This window comes from Enhydra lutris, unplaced genomic scaffold, assembly GCF_002288905.1.
Source record: "Enhydra lutris kenyoni isolate GAN:26980312 unplaced genomic scaffold, ASM228890v2 scaffoldscaffold3, whole genome shotgun sequence".
Classification (NCBI taxonomy): Eukaryota; Metazoa; Chordata; class Mammalia; order Carnivora; family Mustelidae; genus Enhydra; species Enhydra lutris.
In genome coordinates this window covers 33,213,850-33,224,387 of record NW_019154087.1, presented here as the reverse complement: position 1 = coordinate 33,224,387, position 10,538 = coordinate 33,213,850, and positions in this window count along the sequence as shown.

Sequence of the window (10,538 nt, the reverse complement as noted above, 5' to 3'; positions counted from 1 at the left end):
ATTGAGGAGACATTTATTTAGGGTAGTAACAGAGGGCTCTCTTTTGGCATGCTAATGCTAATGAGAATACCCATCCCAGGAGGGCCCCGGGATGGTGACTGGGAATGGGACAGTAGTGCACAGGTTTATTAGGAGTGTCCTTGGGATCAGTGCCTGGAAGCAGCCTGCTCAGGGAGACCTGAGTTGTAAAGCAGATTCACTACAGACCTTAGTCCATCTCATGGGAGGTCTGAAGCTGACATAACCCTTCACAGATGGCCCAGGTAGGACGAGGGGCTGGGCTTTGGTCCTCATGATGCAGCAAGCCACTGAGTTAAAAAGTCTGCTTCAGTTTAGGCAATTCCTTTGGGGGCGGGGTGGGGGACATTTTACGCCTTTTTGCCAGCAGCATTGAGAGCAGATGGGAGGAAATAGATCCTTAATTTCTGAAGGGGGCCTCGGTGATGCTCTGCTGTGTTTAGAGATCACTTCTTAAAAGACTAGTGGTCCTAAGTATCAAAATGAACTCTGTTAAAAAACAATTGTAAGTCCACTAAATCAGAATCTCAAGCTGAAGACCACATGAGTGAATTAAATATAAATCTCCACAAGTATTTCTGTTGGTTATCCAGGTTTGCTAATTACTGGTCTAAAGGGCATAAATTACTCTCCCAGTGTTTTAGAAATAACTGTGCTTTTCTTGCTTGGCTATTCAGCGATCTCACACAGTATACACCACTCTTCAATGGCAGAACAGAAAGATGAATGCAGAATCACTTTATGAATAGCTCTGGATTCAATGAAAGGGCACGCAAGCATTTTAAGTGTATTCTGCATTATATAAGAACAAAAGGACTAAACAACAGGAAGCCCATTAAATGGCAATTGCATTTAGAAGAAATTAAGTGTTACATTTAGTCTGTTATGGAGTAGACATAAAACTGCATTTATCTACAAAATCTTCAGAGAGATACACAATGAGCTACCTGAGCAAACAGGTAATATAAATAAAATCAATTTATGGTTTTGCAATACAGGAGCTCCTTTACTATGGAAATAGCATGCTATCTGTAGAATTTTAGTTCTAATACTTGGGGACAGACATTAAGCAGAAATTTACACATTAAAAACATGTATAATGGGATATTTTGTCTGGATTTGTGGCCTGCTGCTCAGAATCTGTTACTAAGAGGGCTTGTTGGTACTCCCAGTCCCAAATATTTGTCAGTATTTGGTATTTTCTCCTCTAGGTATTGGGCATGGACCTGTCATTTCCCAATAATTATTTGCCTCCAGAAACTTATGTATTCTTCCTCCTCATCCTCAAAACCTTCCCCACTGAGTTTCAGTAATATGATGAGTTTGATGGACTGGAGTAGATCTGGTTTAGACATGATTGATGGATGGAACAGGGCTCCCCTCTTTTCAGAAATAATACGCAGCTTGTTGGTGATTTAACTGAAACCTGATTTGCTTGATAGGACAGCAGAGCCCTGTTTTTTTTAGACACAACATGCAACTGGTAGGCATTCATCTTTGTCCTGAAATCAGTAAGGCTTGCAAATGGAAGTAACGTGTAAATGTTTATCAATTTACAAAAGCTGGACAATTGCACAGCCAGAACATTTGGGGTCCTGTCTGTTTTTCTGTGGAATACCCATGACCAAGCATTATAAGAGAAGGAAGTAATATTTCTTCCTCAACTTTGTGGAACATTTCTTATTTGGACCAGGAAGGAATTGGAGAGATTCCCGTAGCTGTAACAAAATTGGAACTGGGTTTCCAGCTCCTTTGGGTGGTAGGGATTTAGCCTGACTCCCCCAGTGACAGTTTAGTGTCATATTTTGATACAGCTAAAATGAGTAGGAGGTTTTGTGATAAACAGGAGTAGATCAAATCAAGGTAACTACTGAGTTCTGAGTTTGACCATGAGAGGCACCTCTCAGTTCCAATGAAAGAAACTGCAGGCCATGAAAAGGACAGATTCTTTGAGTAATACTGATTAGAGAACTTTGGGGGGCATTAAGAGAAGACAACCTTTTGAAAATACAGAATTTCTGTTTGCTATTTTTTTTAAGATTTTATTTATTTATTTGACAGACAGAGATCACAAGTAGGCAGAGAGGCAGGCAGAGAGAGAGGAGGAAGCAGACTCCCTGCCAAGCAGAGAGCCCGATGCGGGGCTTGATCCCAGGACTCTGGGATCATGACCTGAGCTGAAGGCAGAGGCTTTAACCCACTGAGGCACCCAGGTGCCCCTCAGTTTGCTAATTAACCACTGCCATGTAGGATATTGATTAAAGTGACCTCATTTTTAGTAGCAAAGTGATAAAGTCTGGCCGTCATGTTTATATGAAGAATCATTATGCTTAGAAAAGAGGCTGAAATGTTCTTTAGAAAACACAATTGATGCAGGGATTGTATTATGGAATAAAGGTTATGCAAATATTCTACTCCAGGTTGAAAACTCTCCCAAGAAATTATGTTGCCATGTTCCTAAGTGCCATAGTTTAGTGCTAAACATAATTAAGCAAACTATTTCAATGGCTAAGAACTTTTACTTAAATTGGTGACTTTAGGTCACAAGCAGGAAATATAAATATATAGTGAATGAATAACTACAGCAACTGTGTTCTTTCACTGAAACCAGTATTTTACACTGGAAAATACAACAGTTGTTTTGGGCCTCACTGTCTGTAGCAGGGCATGGATGGGTTTTCTATCGTCTTCAAGTATGACTTGCCAACTCTGTGGGTTCATCTGACACTTCGAAGAACAGAGTTCACACAGGAGGTTCTTCCCCTGAGACTTCTAGGATGATCAGAGCCTGAGGATAGACAGCTATTCATGCACAGAAACATAAACTTCTCCATTCTAGGAGAGGCACTTACCTACTGTCAGTTTTGAAGAGAATACTGCACTCTCTGGGAGAATATGGTCCACTGGGTCTAATTCCCAAATGGCTGCAGCTTTGCAGGTCTCTCCTGCCTTGCAGTAACCAAAGAGGGAGGCTTTTTGCCAAAATCATATGCGTTTAATTTCCAATCACTTCCTCTTCCTTGAATAATATGAATCTTATATTTACTGGGATTCTTAAGGGACTATCGTAGACCAAAGGTATGCACCTTCCCACAGAAGTGAGATGATTCAGCAGTTCTCACTCTGTGTGTGTGTGTGTGTGTGTGTGTGTGTGTGTCTGTGTGTGAGAGAGAGACAGAGAGAGAGAGAATGTGTCCATGTTTTGAAAGTCCTTACTATTTTTTATCTGAGTAAAATCATTTGAATATAAACATTTTAGGTGTGATACACAGTAAAGGGCATTTGGCCACCCTTCCTGTCTTTGTACTCCATATGACCTATTTCCTTTGACACCAGATAAGCTCAGGTGACCTCCTTGGTCTCCAAAAGTTTTACCTAAGATGCTGAGGGAAAGAGTTTTGTGAGGTTTTTTGTTTTGTTTTGGGGGCTTTGTTTTTGTTTTTGTTTTTTACAGTGTAAGGCCCCACATCTAGATGCTAGAGAATTTTCTGAAAAAAATTTTGGCTGTCATGATAATGAGATTCTCTCCTAGCATCTCCATCACCCTGGGGTGTATTCGTTCTTTCACTGAACTCTTATTCATTAGCACTTATGAAGCCAAAGAAAATGTGAATTGATATTGAGGTCATATGATTTCAAAGAGCACCATGAGTCTTGTCCTGCTGAAGAACAGTATTGCCTTCGCCATATATGTTATCTTTCCTTTTGATTTAATGTGATGTTCCTGACTGAGTCAGTCCCCTGGAGTAGACAACAACTTCTAGGTTTTTGTGTTTAGAATATCATCATTACAATCCAAATATATTAACTGAGAATGAAGGAAGATCCTGAAGTTTTATTTCAGTTTTCCAGTAGGTAGTAGTACTTATATGTACATTCTTAGCTAGTTGCCATTTTAAAAGTCACAGGATAGCTGAGATACAGGACAGCTAAATCGCAGTAAGTGTAAGTAGTGCACATAATTGTATTAATCATTTATTGTAGCAGTCACTTAGTTTACGTAACACATAAACACAGGAGCAGCTGGTTGCCCGGTGTTTAAACACAAACACTTAAAGGGGTAGAGAAAACGAGTATATAAAGAAGTTCAAAGAATGTAGTAGTTGTTGAAAGAGAAGTGATGAGAGATATCCAAGAGATGAAAGTAGTAATTGCCTGAGTTTATGATGAATTTCTGGTTCCTGGTTCTGGTTCTTCCTACAGCCTTGTAGCTCTTACTGCCCTTGGACACTCTGCGACAATGCTCTATCCTAGCAATTAATCTTTGTATTGGTTTGGAGCTGGTTTGAATTATTTCCTGTTACTTCAAGCTAAAGAAAGTCTAGATAAGACAGCAAGAGGTATTAACTGGTAGATATCTGCAATTGTCAGGATTGTATTGTAACTAGTACAATGTCTTGTCTATTAAATATGCTGAATAAATACAGAAAGACAACCTGGCTAGGTGGTGGCAATGAGACAGGAAAAGACAGAATGGAAACTAGAGATTTGTGATAAAAGAAAACCCAGAGAATCTGGCAAGGGATAAATTATAAAAGAGAGGACTGATGCCTGTGGTGAATATTCAGGTTAGGGAGGACTGACTCTAGAGGTAGATGACCTGTCACTTTTTCTCAAGATAATCCTATTCCAATATGTGTTGAGTTGTGTGTGTGTGTGTGTGTATGTGTGTGTGTGTTTGTGTTTTAAGCACAATAACTAATGAAAGAATACAGAACAAAATAAACAATATTACAGTATGTAAAACATTTGTAATTTTAAAATATTTGTCTTGTTCTATGCATTTGATGAGAAGAGTGATCCCCTCCCCCCTTTTTAATCCTTTGCTTTGTGAGTACAACATAATGATTTTAGGGATTAGAATGGAAGCCAAGTGCTTTCTTTAGAAGATAGTTTTTTTTTAAATTTTTTAATGCACATCAATTTAGCCATATACAATGCAGTTCACCAAAATGGGGAGTTTCTACTTCAGTGAAGGTGTTGGGAAGACAGTGAGTATAAGGGACTTAGCTGTAAATAGCCTCAGACACAGCAAGTCATAGCTGAAGGACAGTTTGTATGCATTTATGTAGGATAGAAAGGACCATTAGTCACATATCCATCTTTTCAGTCACCAAGAGAACAATCTCCATTAGTAACATCATGTTTGAATAATAAGAAAAATGTATGTATGTCCTTGGAAATTCAATAAATAGTGAACCTTACCCCTGAGAAATTTGCAGGCACCTGGGAAAGTTAATTAACTCTTTTATACCCCACAATTTTATAGAATGTCTTCTACATTGCTAGAGGAGTGTATTAAGATATATCTTGGTGATCATAAAAAGTAAGTACAGCCGCACAAGAAAAAGCTGAGGGAGAAAATGTGTGAAAATTATTTAACACAGAGTCTGCATAAATAAGTTGCTGATGATAAATTTATAAAGGGAGAAATGTTTTCCCAGCCCATTTCTGAGTTGCTATATATGGTGTAAGGTACACCAGAGCCCAACACTGATTTGGATCACTGCTGTGGACCCATGCCTGCAGGAGCTTAGACTCACCAAGGGCTGACTGTGGTGCGTGTCAAGTTCACGTTGCTCATTTGTCTTTTTTGCACCCAGGAACTCCTTCAGTGCTCTCCCCTTTGAACCTGGGCTCAACCTCAGCTGAGAAATGTGGAAGAATTCACATCCCTAATGGCAGCTCTTACATGGAAGAGGGAGCCTGTGGAAAAGGGCTCCTGTCCTTCACATGAACAATGAACACAGATATTCCACATGCTTCCCCTGGTGGCCCTGACAGCATTCAACCCAGATAATGCTTCCTCACTCTGGCTTCTCCTTCCTTATCTCACCTTCCTTGTTTCCTCATTTCAAGTAAAATAACTATGCCCAACATGTCACTGGCTCTGTTTTCATAGGATCCTTAATTAAGGCCATAGGCCATTGTAAATTAGAAGATTAAAAAAAAACAATTCTTGAATACTATAATGCACTTTATTTCCTTACCTATGGAAATGGGTATAAATCATTTTACATTCTATGTTTATGAAAAATTATACCTGAATTAAATTTTGCAGGACAAATCAGTCATTAGGATTTTCTCAATTTCTGAAAATCAGTTTCTTCTATCACTTTAAATTTATCTTATTCTAAAGTGGTTAATAATTTATATCAACCAATGCATCCTTTATTAAATATCCCAAGTGGGAGAAACTTGATTTGTAAGTGAATAAATTGTTTTAAAACAGGAATAATTCCCTTCTCAATTAGCAAGTGCTAATTTTGATATAATAAATTATGTAATGTGGGAAGCCATGCTTATTCTGTAAATATTGTACAGAATGAAGACTTGAATTTTCATCTTGAAATAAATCCCTTTTAATTTCTTAAGGAATGTGTGAACTTTAAAAGGACAAAATGGGATTGCTTTTCATGAATTAATTTCACTACTATTAAGATTCTGTTATTATAAAGCTTATAAAACTGCCTAGCATACATTTTATGAGCTTCAATTGGTAGCATAAAATAAAGTATTTTGAAGGGAAAAATCTACTTAAATCAGACTTTGAAAACTTAACAATATTGGGAAAATATAAAAGGCATTTTAAAATGTTATCTAATTATTGAAAAAAACTTTATAAAATGAATGAGAAAATTAATTCAAAATGAAGGAGAATGCTAGTATAAGATAATACAAATATTTCAATTATTTACTCTTAGAAATATTCTGTTTGAATAACATCTCTGGAAAATAATCACATTGAACATAAAAACTTTATGTGTAGAAATCTAGTTTTAAAGAAAAACTTGAGTTATTAAGAGACATAGGAATCTATTAATTGGGAAATTTATTTAGCTTTGAAAGTTTTTTTATAGAGTTCTGAAATTTTTACTTGGAATCGTTATCATCAACAAATATATTTATAATGTGTCAATAAAGAAGAGAAAATTGCCATTGCTTGTTTATTTAGAAATAATGTACATTTATTATTATTAGCTAAAAACAAAATGATTGTAAATGGCAGGTAGAAGTAAGAAATTACTGATGTGGCCCTCCCAGCTTAGAAGATATTTGTATTTTTAAGGTACTATGTATTCGTTATTCCTACTTTTAATTTACTCCAACTTTAAATCTTAGGTTTTACACTTAGTCTTTGTCAGTCTATGATAGGGTAAAAATATGCAGACTCCCTTTTGAGTAACAATTCATAAACAGATAAATTTAATCATTTCTGTTTTTTGGTCAGTTGGTCAACCACATATGATGCCTGGTAACCTGGTATAGTTTTTTTGGTACTGATACTGATGCTATCGAGACACATTCACCTAAATTAAGTGTAAGGATTTTTCATCAAAAGTGGTCATAAAAAATAAAAACACATCTATGTGATATACATAGGAAAAAATTAACCACTCACAAAGTCTTTTGATCATATGAGTTTTAAAAGAAATAATAACTTATTTACTATTTACTCTATAATTTGCAATAGAAAATGTGTGGTATATTTTTCTTAATTTTTGTCTTCCTTTCTTACATATGATATAATATCTTGAAATTATTATTCAGAGGATGTTGTATTAGTATAGGTGGAGAGTGGATGTCAACTAAACTCTTTCTTTATGGAGATATGAGAGGGAATATATTATATTCACTATGTAATAAAAATCTCCAGAATTTCAGAAAGCAATGTTACTGTGGTCAAATGAGACCAAATTCAGGGTAGGAAGGTAGGAGAGCGCTACCTCTGGTACATGTAGTAAGAGGATGAATTATTTAGTAGGGGATACAAATAAAATCCTAAAAACTCATTAAACAAGCCTGCATTTTCTTTACACAATATGCCAGTGTTTTCAAATAAGTTAAGAGACACAATACATTTGTCCATTCCTAAAAGGCTTTTGTATTTCTCAATTCAAAACAATTGCAGAATTATTATTGATTATCTCTGTCTGCCTATCTCAAATTATGTACTTAAAATTAGCCAAATTAATATAGTGTTTATTCCCCAGGGGGAAAAAAAAAGTGGTGGGGCTTAAAAACTGTCAGTAGTCCTGTCAAAACTAGAGTGAGACTATAACAATTATTTGCCTACATGTACTTCTTTATGTATTCATTTTGTGAATTCAAGAGAATTTTCAGTCTTCCAAGGGCACAAGGGAAAAATTAAATTTTATAATATAAGATCCATGGTTAAGAAATGCTGTGGATACTATTTATTAAAATTTTTTTAGATATATCTATGTACCAATAAAACAATAAAACTTTGCAAAAAAAGTAGTCATAAATCAGGTAAAATAGATAATAAATATGATAGAACCATATTTTTAAGTTATGATAATATAAAGTTTTATTATTAACTAAAGTGTTATTATGAAACATCCATAGAAAAAGAAAGTTTGCTAATCATAAATCCTTAGTAAAACACATGCTAAAGCATTTCCTTTGGCAACATGGAAGTTGGAATCAAAAGGAAAGGAGGAAAAGTAAGCATGCTGGAAAGTCTAAATGATTACTAAGTATTAAATTAATTAATTTCTGGAAGCAAAATATAGTGGACATATTAGACATTGAACAATAACATTGACGATGGCAGGTCAAAAGGCAGAGTTACACATAATTTTTTTTTTAATTTTATATATTTATTGGACAGAGAGAGAGAGCACAAGTAGGCAGAGAGGCAGGCAGAGAGAGAGGGAGAAGCAGGCTCCGTGCGGAGCAGAGAGCCAGATGCGGGGCTCGATCCCAGGACTCCGAGATCATGACCTGAGCTGAAGGCAGAGGCCCAACCCACTGAGCCACCCAGGAGCCCCAGAGTTACACATAATTAAAAAAAGGCAGAGTTACAATATTCTAAGGCTGTGGATTATTATGAAATAGGTTAGTATTAAGTATCTTTACAAATTGTTAGTTTTACATGTTAAAAGATATATAGGTTAAACTATGTAACAATTACCAGGACTAGCAGAGAAAGTAGATGTTTAAATTCCAAATGAGTAGAAGTCAAAATAAATGTGAGTATTAATAAAATAATCAATGTAGTAGTATCCTAAATAAAGGGACATACATAAAAGGAAGAAATGAAGACAAATATATTAATAACAATAATAAATATAAATGAAATAGACATTTAAAAGACGGGGACTATGATATTAGATAAAACCACCACCATCAGCAAACAAATCAGATTCTGTACTATTTGAAGACATGAAGCAAAAAACATAGGAGAGCTTAAAAACAAAACATGGACAAAAAATACCAAGACCATACACACCCAAAGAAAGTTGGCTTAGATATATTATTATTAAATTCAATTTAATGCAAAAGCATTAATACAGATAAAAGCCACTACAAAATGACAATGAAAAAACACACTGAGAAGAGTTTGCAGAGAAAATTCAAGTAATCACATTAGTAAATAAGAATATAGAAAGTAACAACTGAGAGAGTTGAAAGGAAAACTTAAAGAATTAATAATCATTTATGTTAATTTTAACATATTTTTTCAAGTTGAGTTATTTTTATTTTGTCACTTATTTTTTCAGAACTTGATTTTTTTTTTAAAGATTTTATTTATTTATTTGTCAGAAAGAGAGAGAGAGAGCAAGCACAGGCAGACAGAGTGGCAGGCAGAGACAGAGGGAGAAGCAGGCTCCCCACAGAACAAGGAGCCCGATGTGGGACTCGATACCAGGACGCTGGGATCATGACCTGAGCTGAAGGCAGCTGCTTAACCAACTGAGCCACCCAGGCATCCCAGAATTTGATTTTTTAAAAGGATGCATATTTTCTCTTTGTTGGGTACACATTATATTACAAGTGAACCATTCACAAATATTGGCTGACACAGGCATACTGGCCATCAGCACCATGTATCACAGAATCACCTCACATTGTTATGTACAATAGTTTCTCTGGCCATAATGCAGTGAAAGAGTAACTATAGTTCTACATATTATTGGGAAAAACACTTTTAAATAACTTAGGAGTTACAAACCAAGTTAAGGGATATTTAAGACGATTTTGAGTAAAATTATAATTTAAAATCTTTTAGTTTTTTTAATTAATTTTAAAATTTTTTTATAAACATATAATGTATTGTTATCCTCAGGGGTACAGGTCTGTGAATCGCCAGGTTTACACATTTCACAGCACTCACCATAGCACATACCCTCCCCAATGTCCATAACCCCACTACCCTCTCCCAACGCCCCCCCCCAGCAACCCTCAGCCTGTTTTCTGAGATTGAGTCTTTTATGGTTTGTCTCCCTCCCGATCCCATCTTCTTTCATTTTTTCTTTTCCTACCCCCCAAACCCCCATGTTGCAGCTCCACTTCCTCATATCAGGGAGATCATATGATAGTTGTCTTTCTCCAATTGACTTATTTCGCTAAGCATAATACCCTCTAGTTCCATCCATGTCATTGCAATTGGCAAGATTTCATTTCTTTTGATGGCTGCATAGTATTCCATTGTGTATATATACCATTTCTTCTTTATCCATTCATCTGTTGATGGACATCTAGGTTCTTTCCAC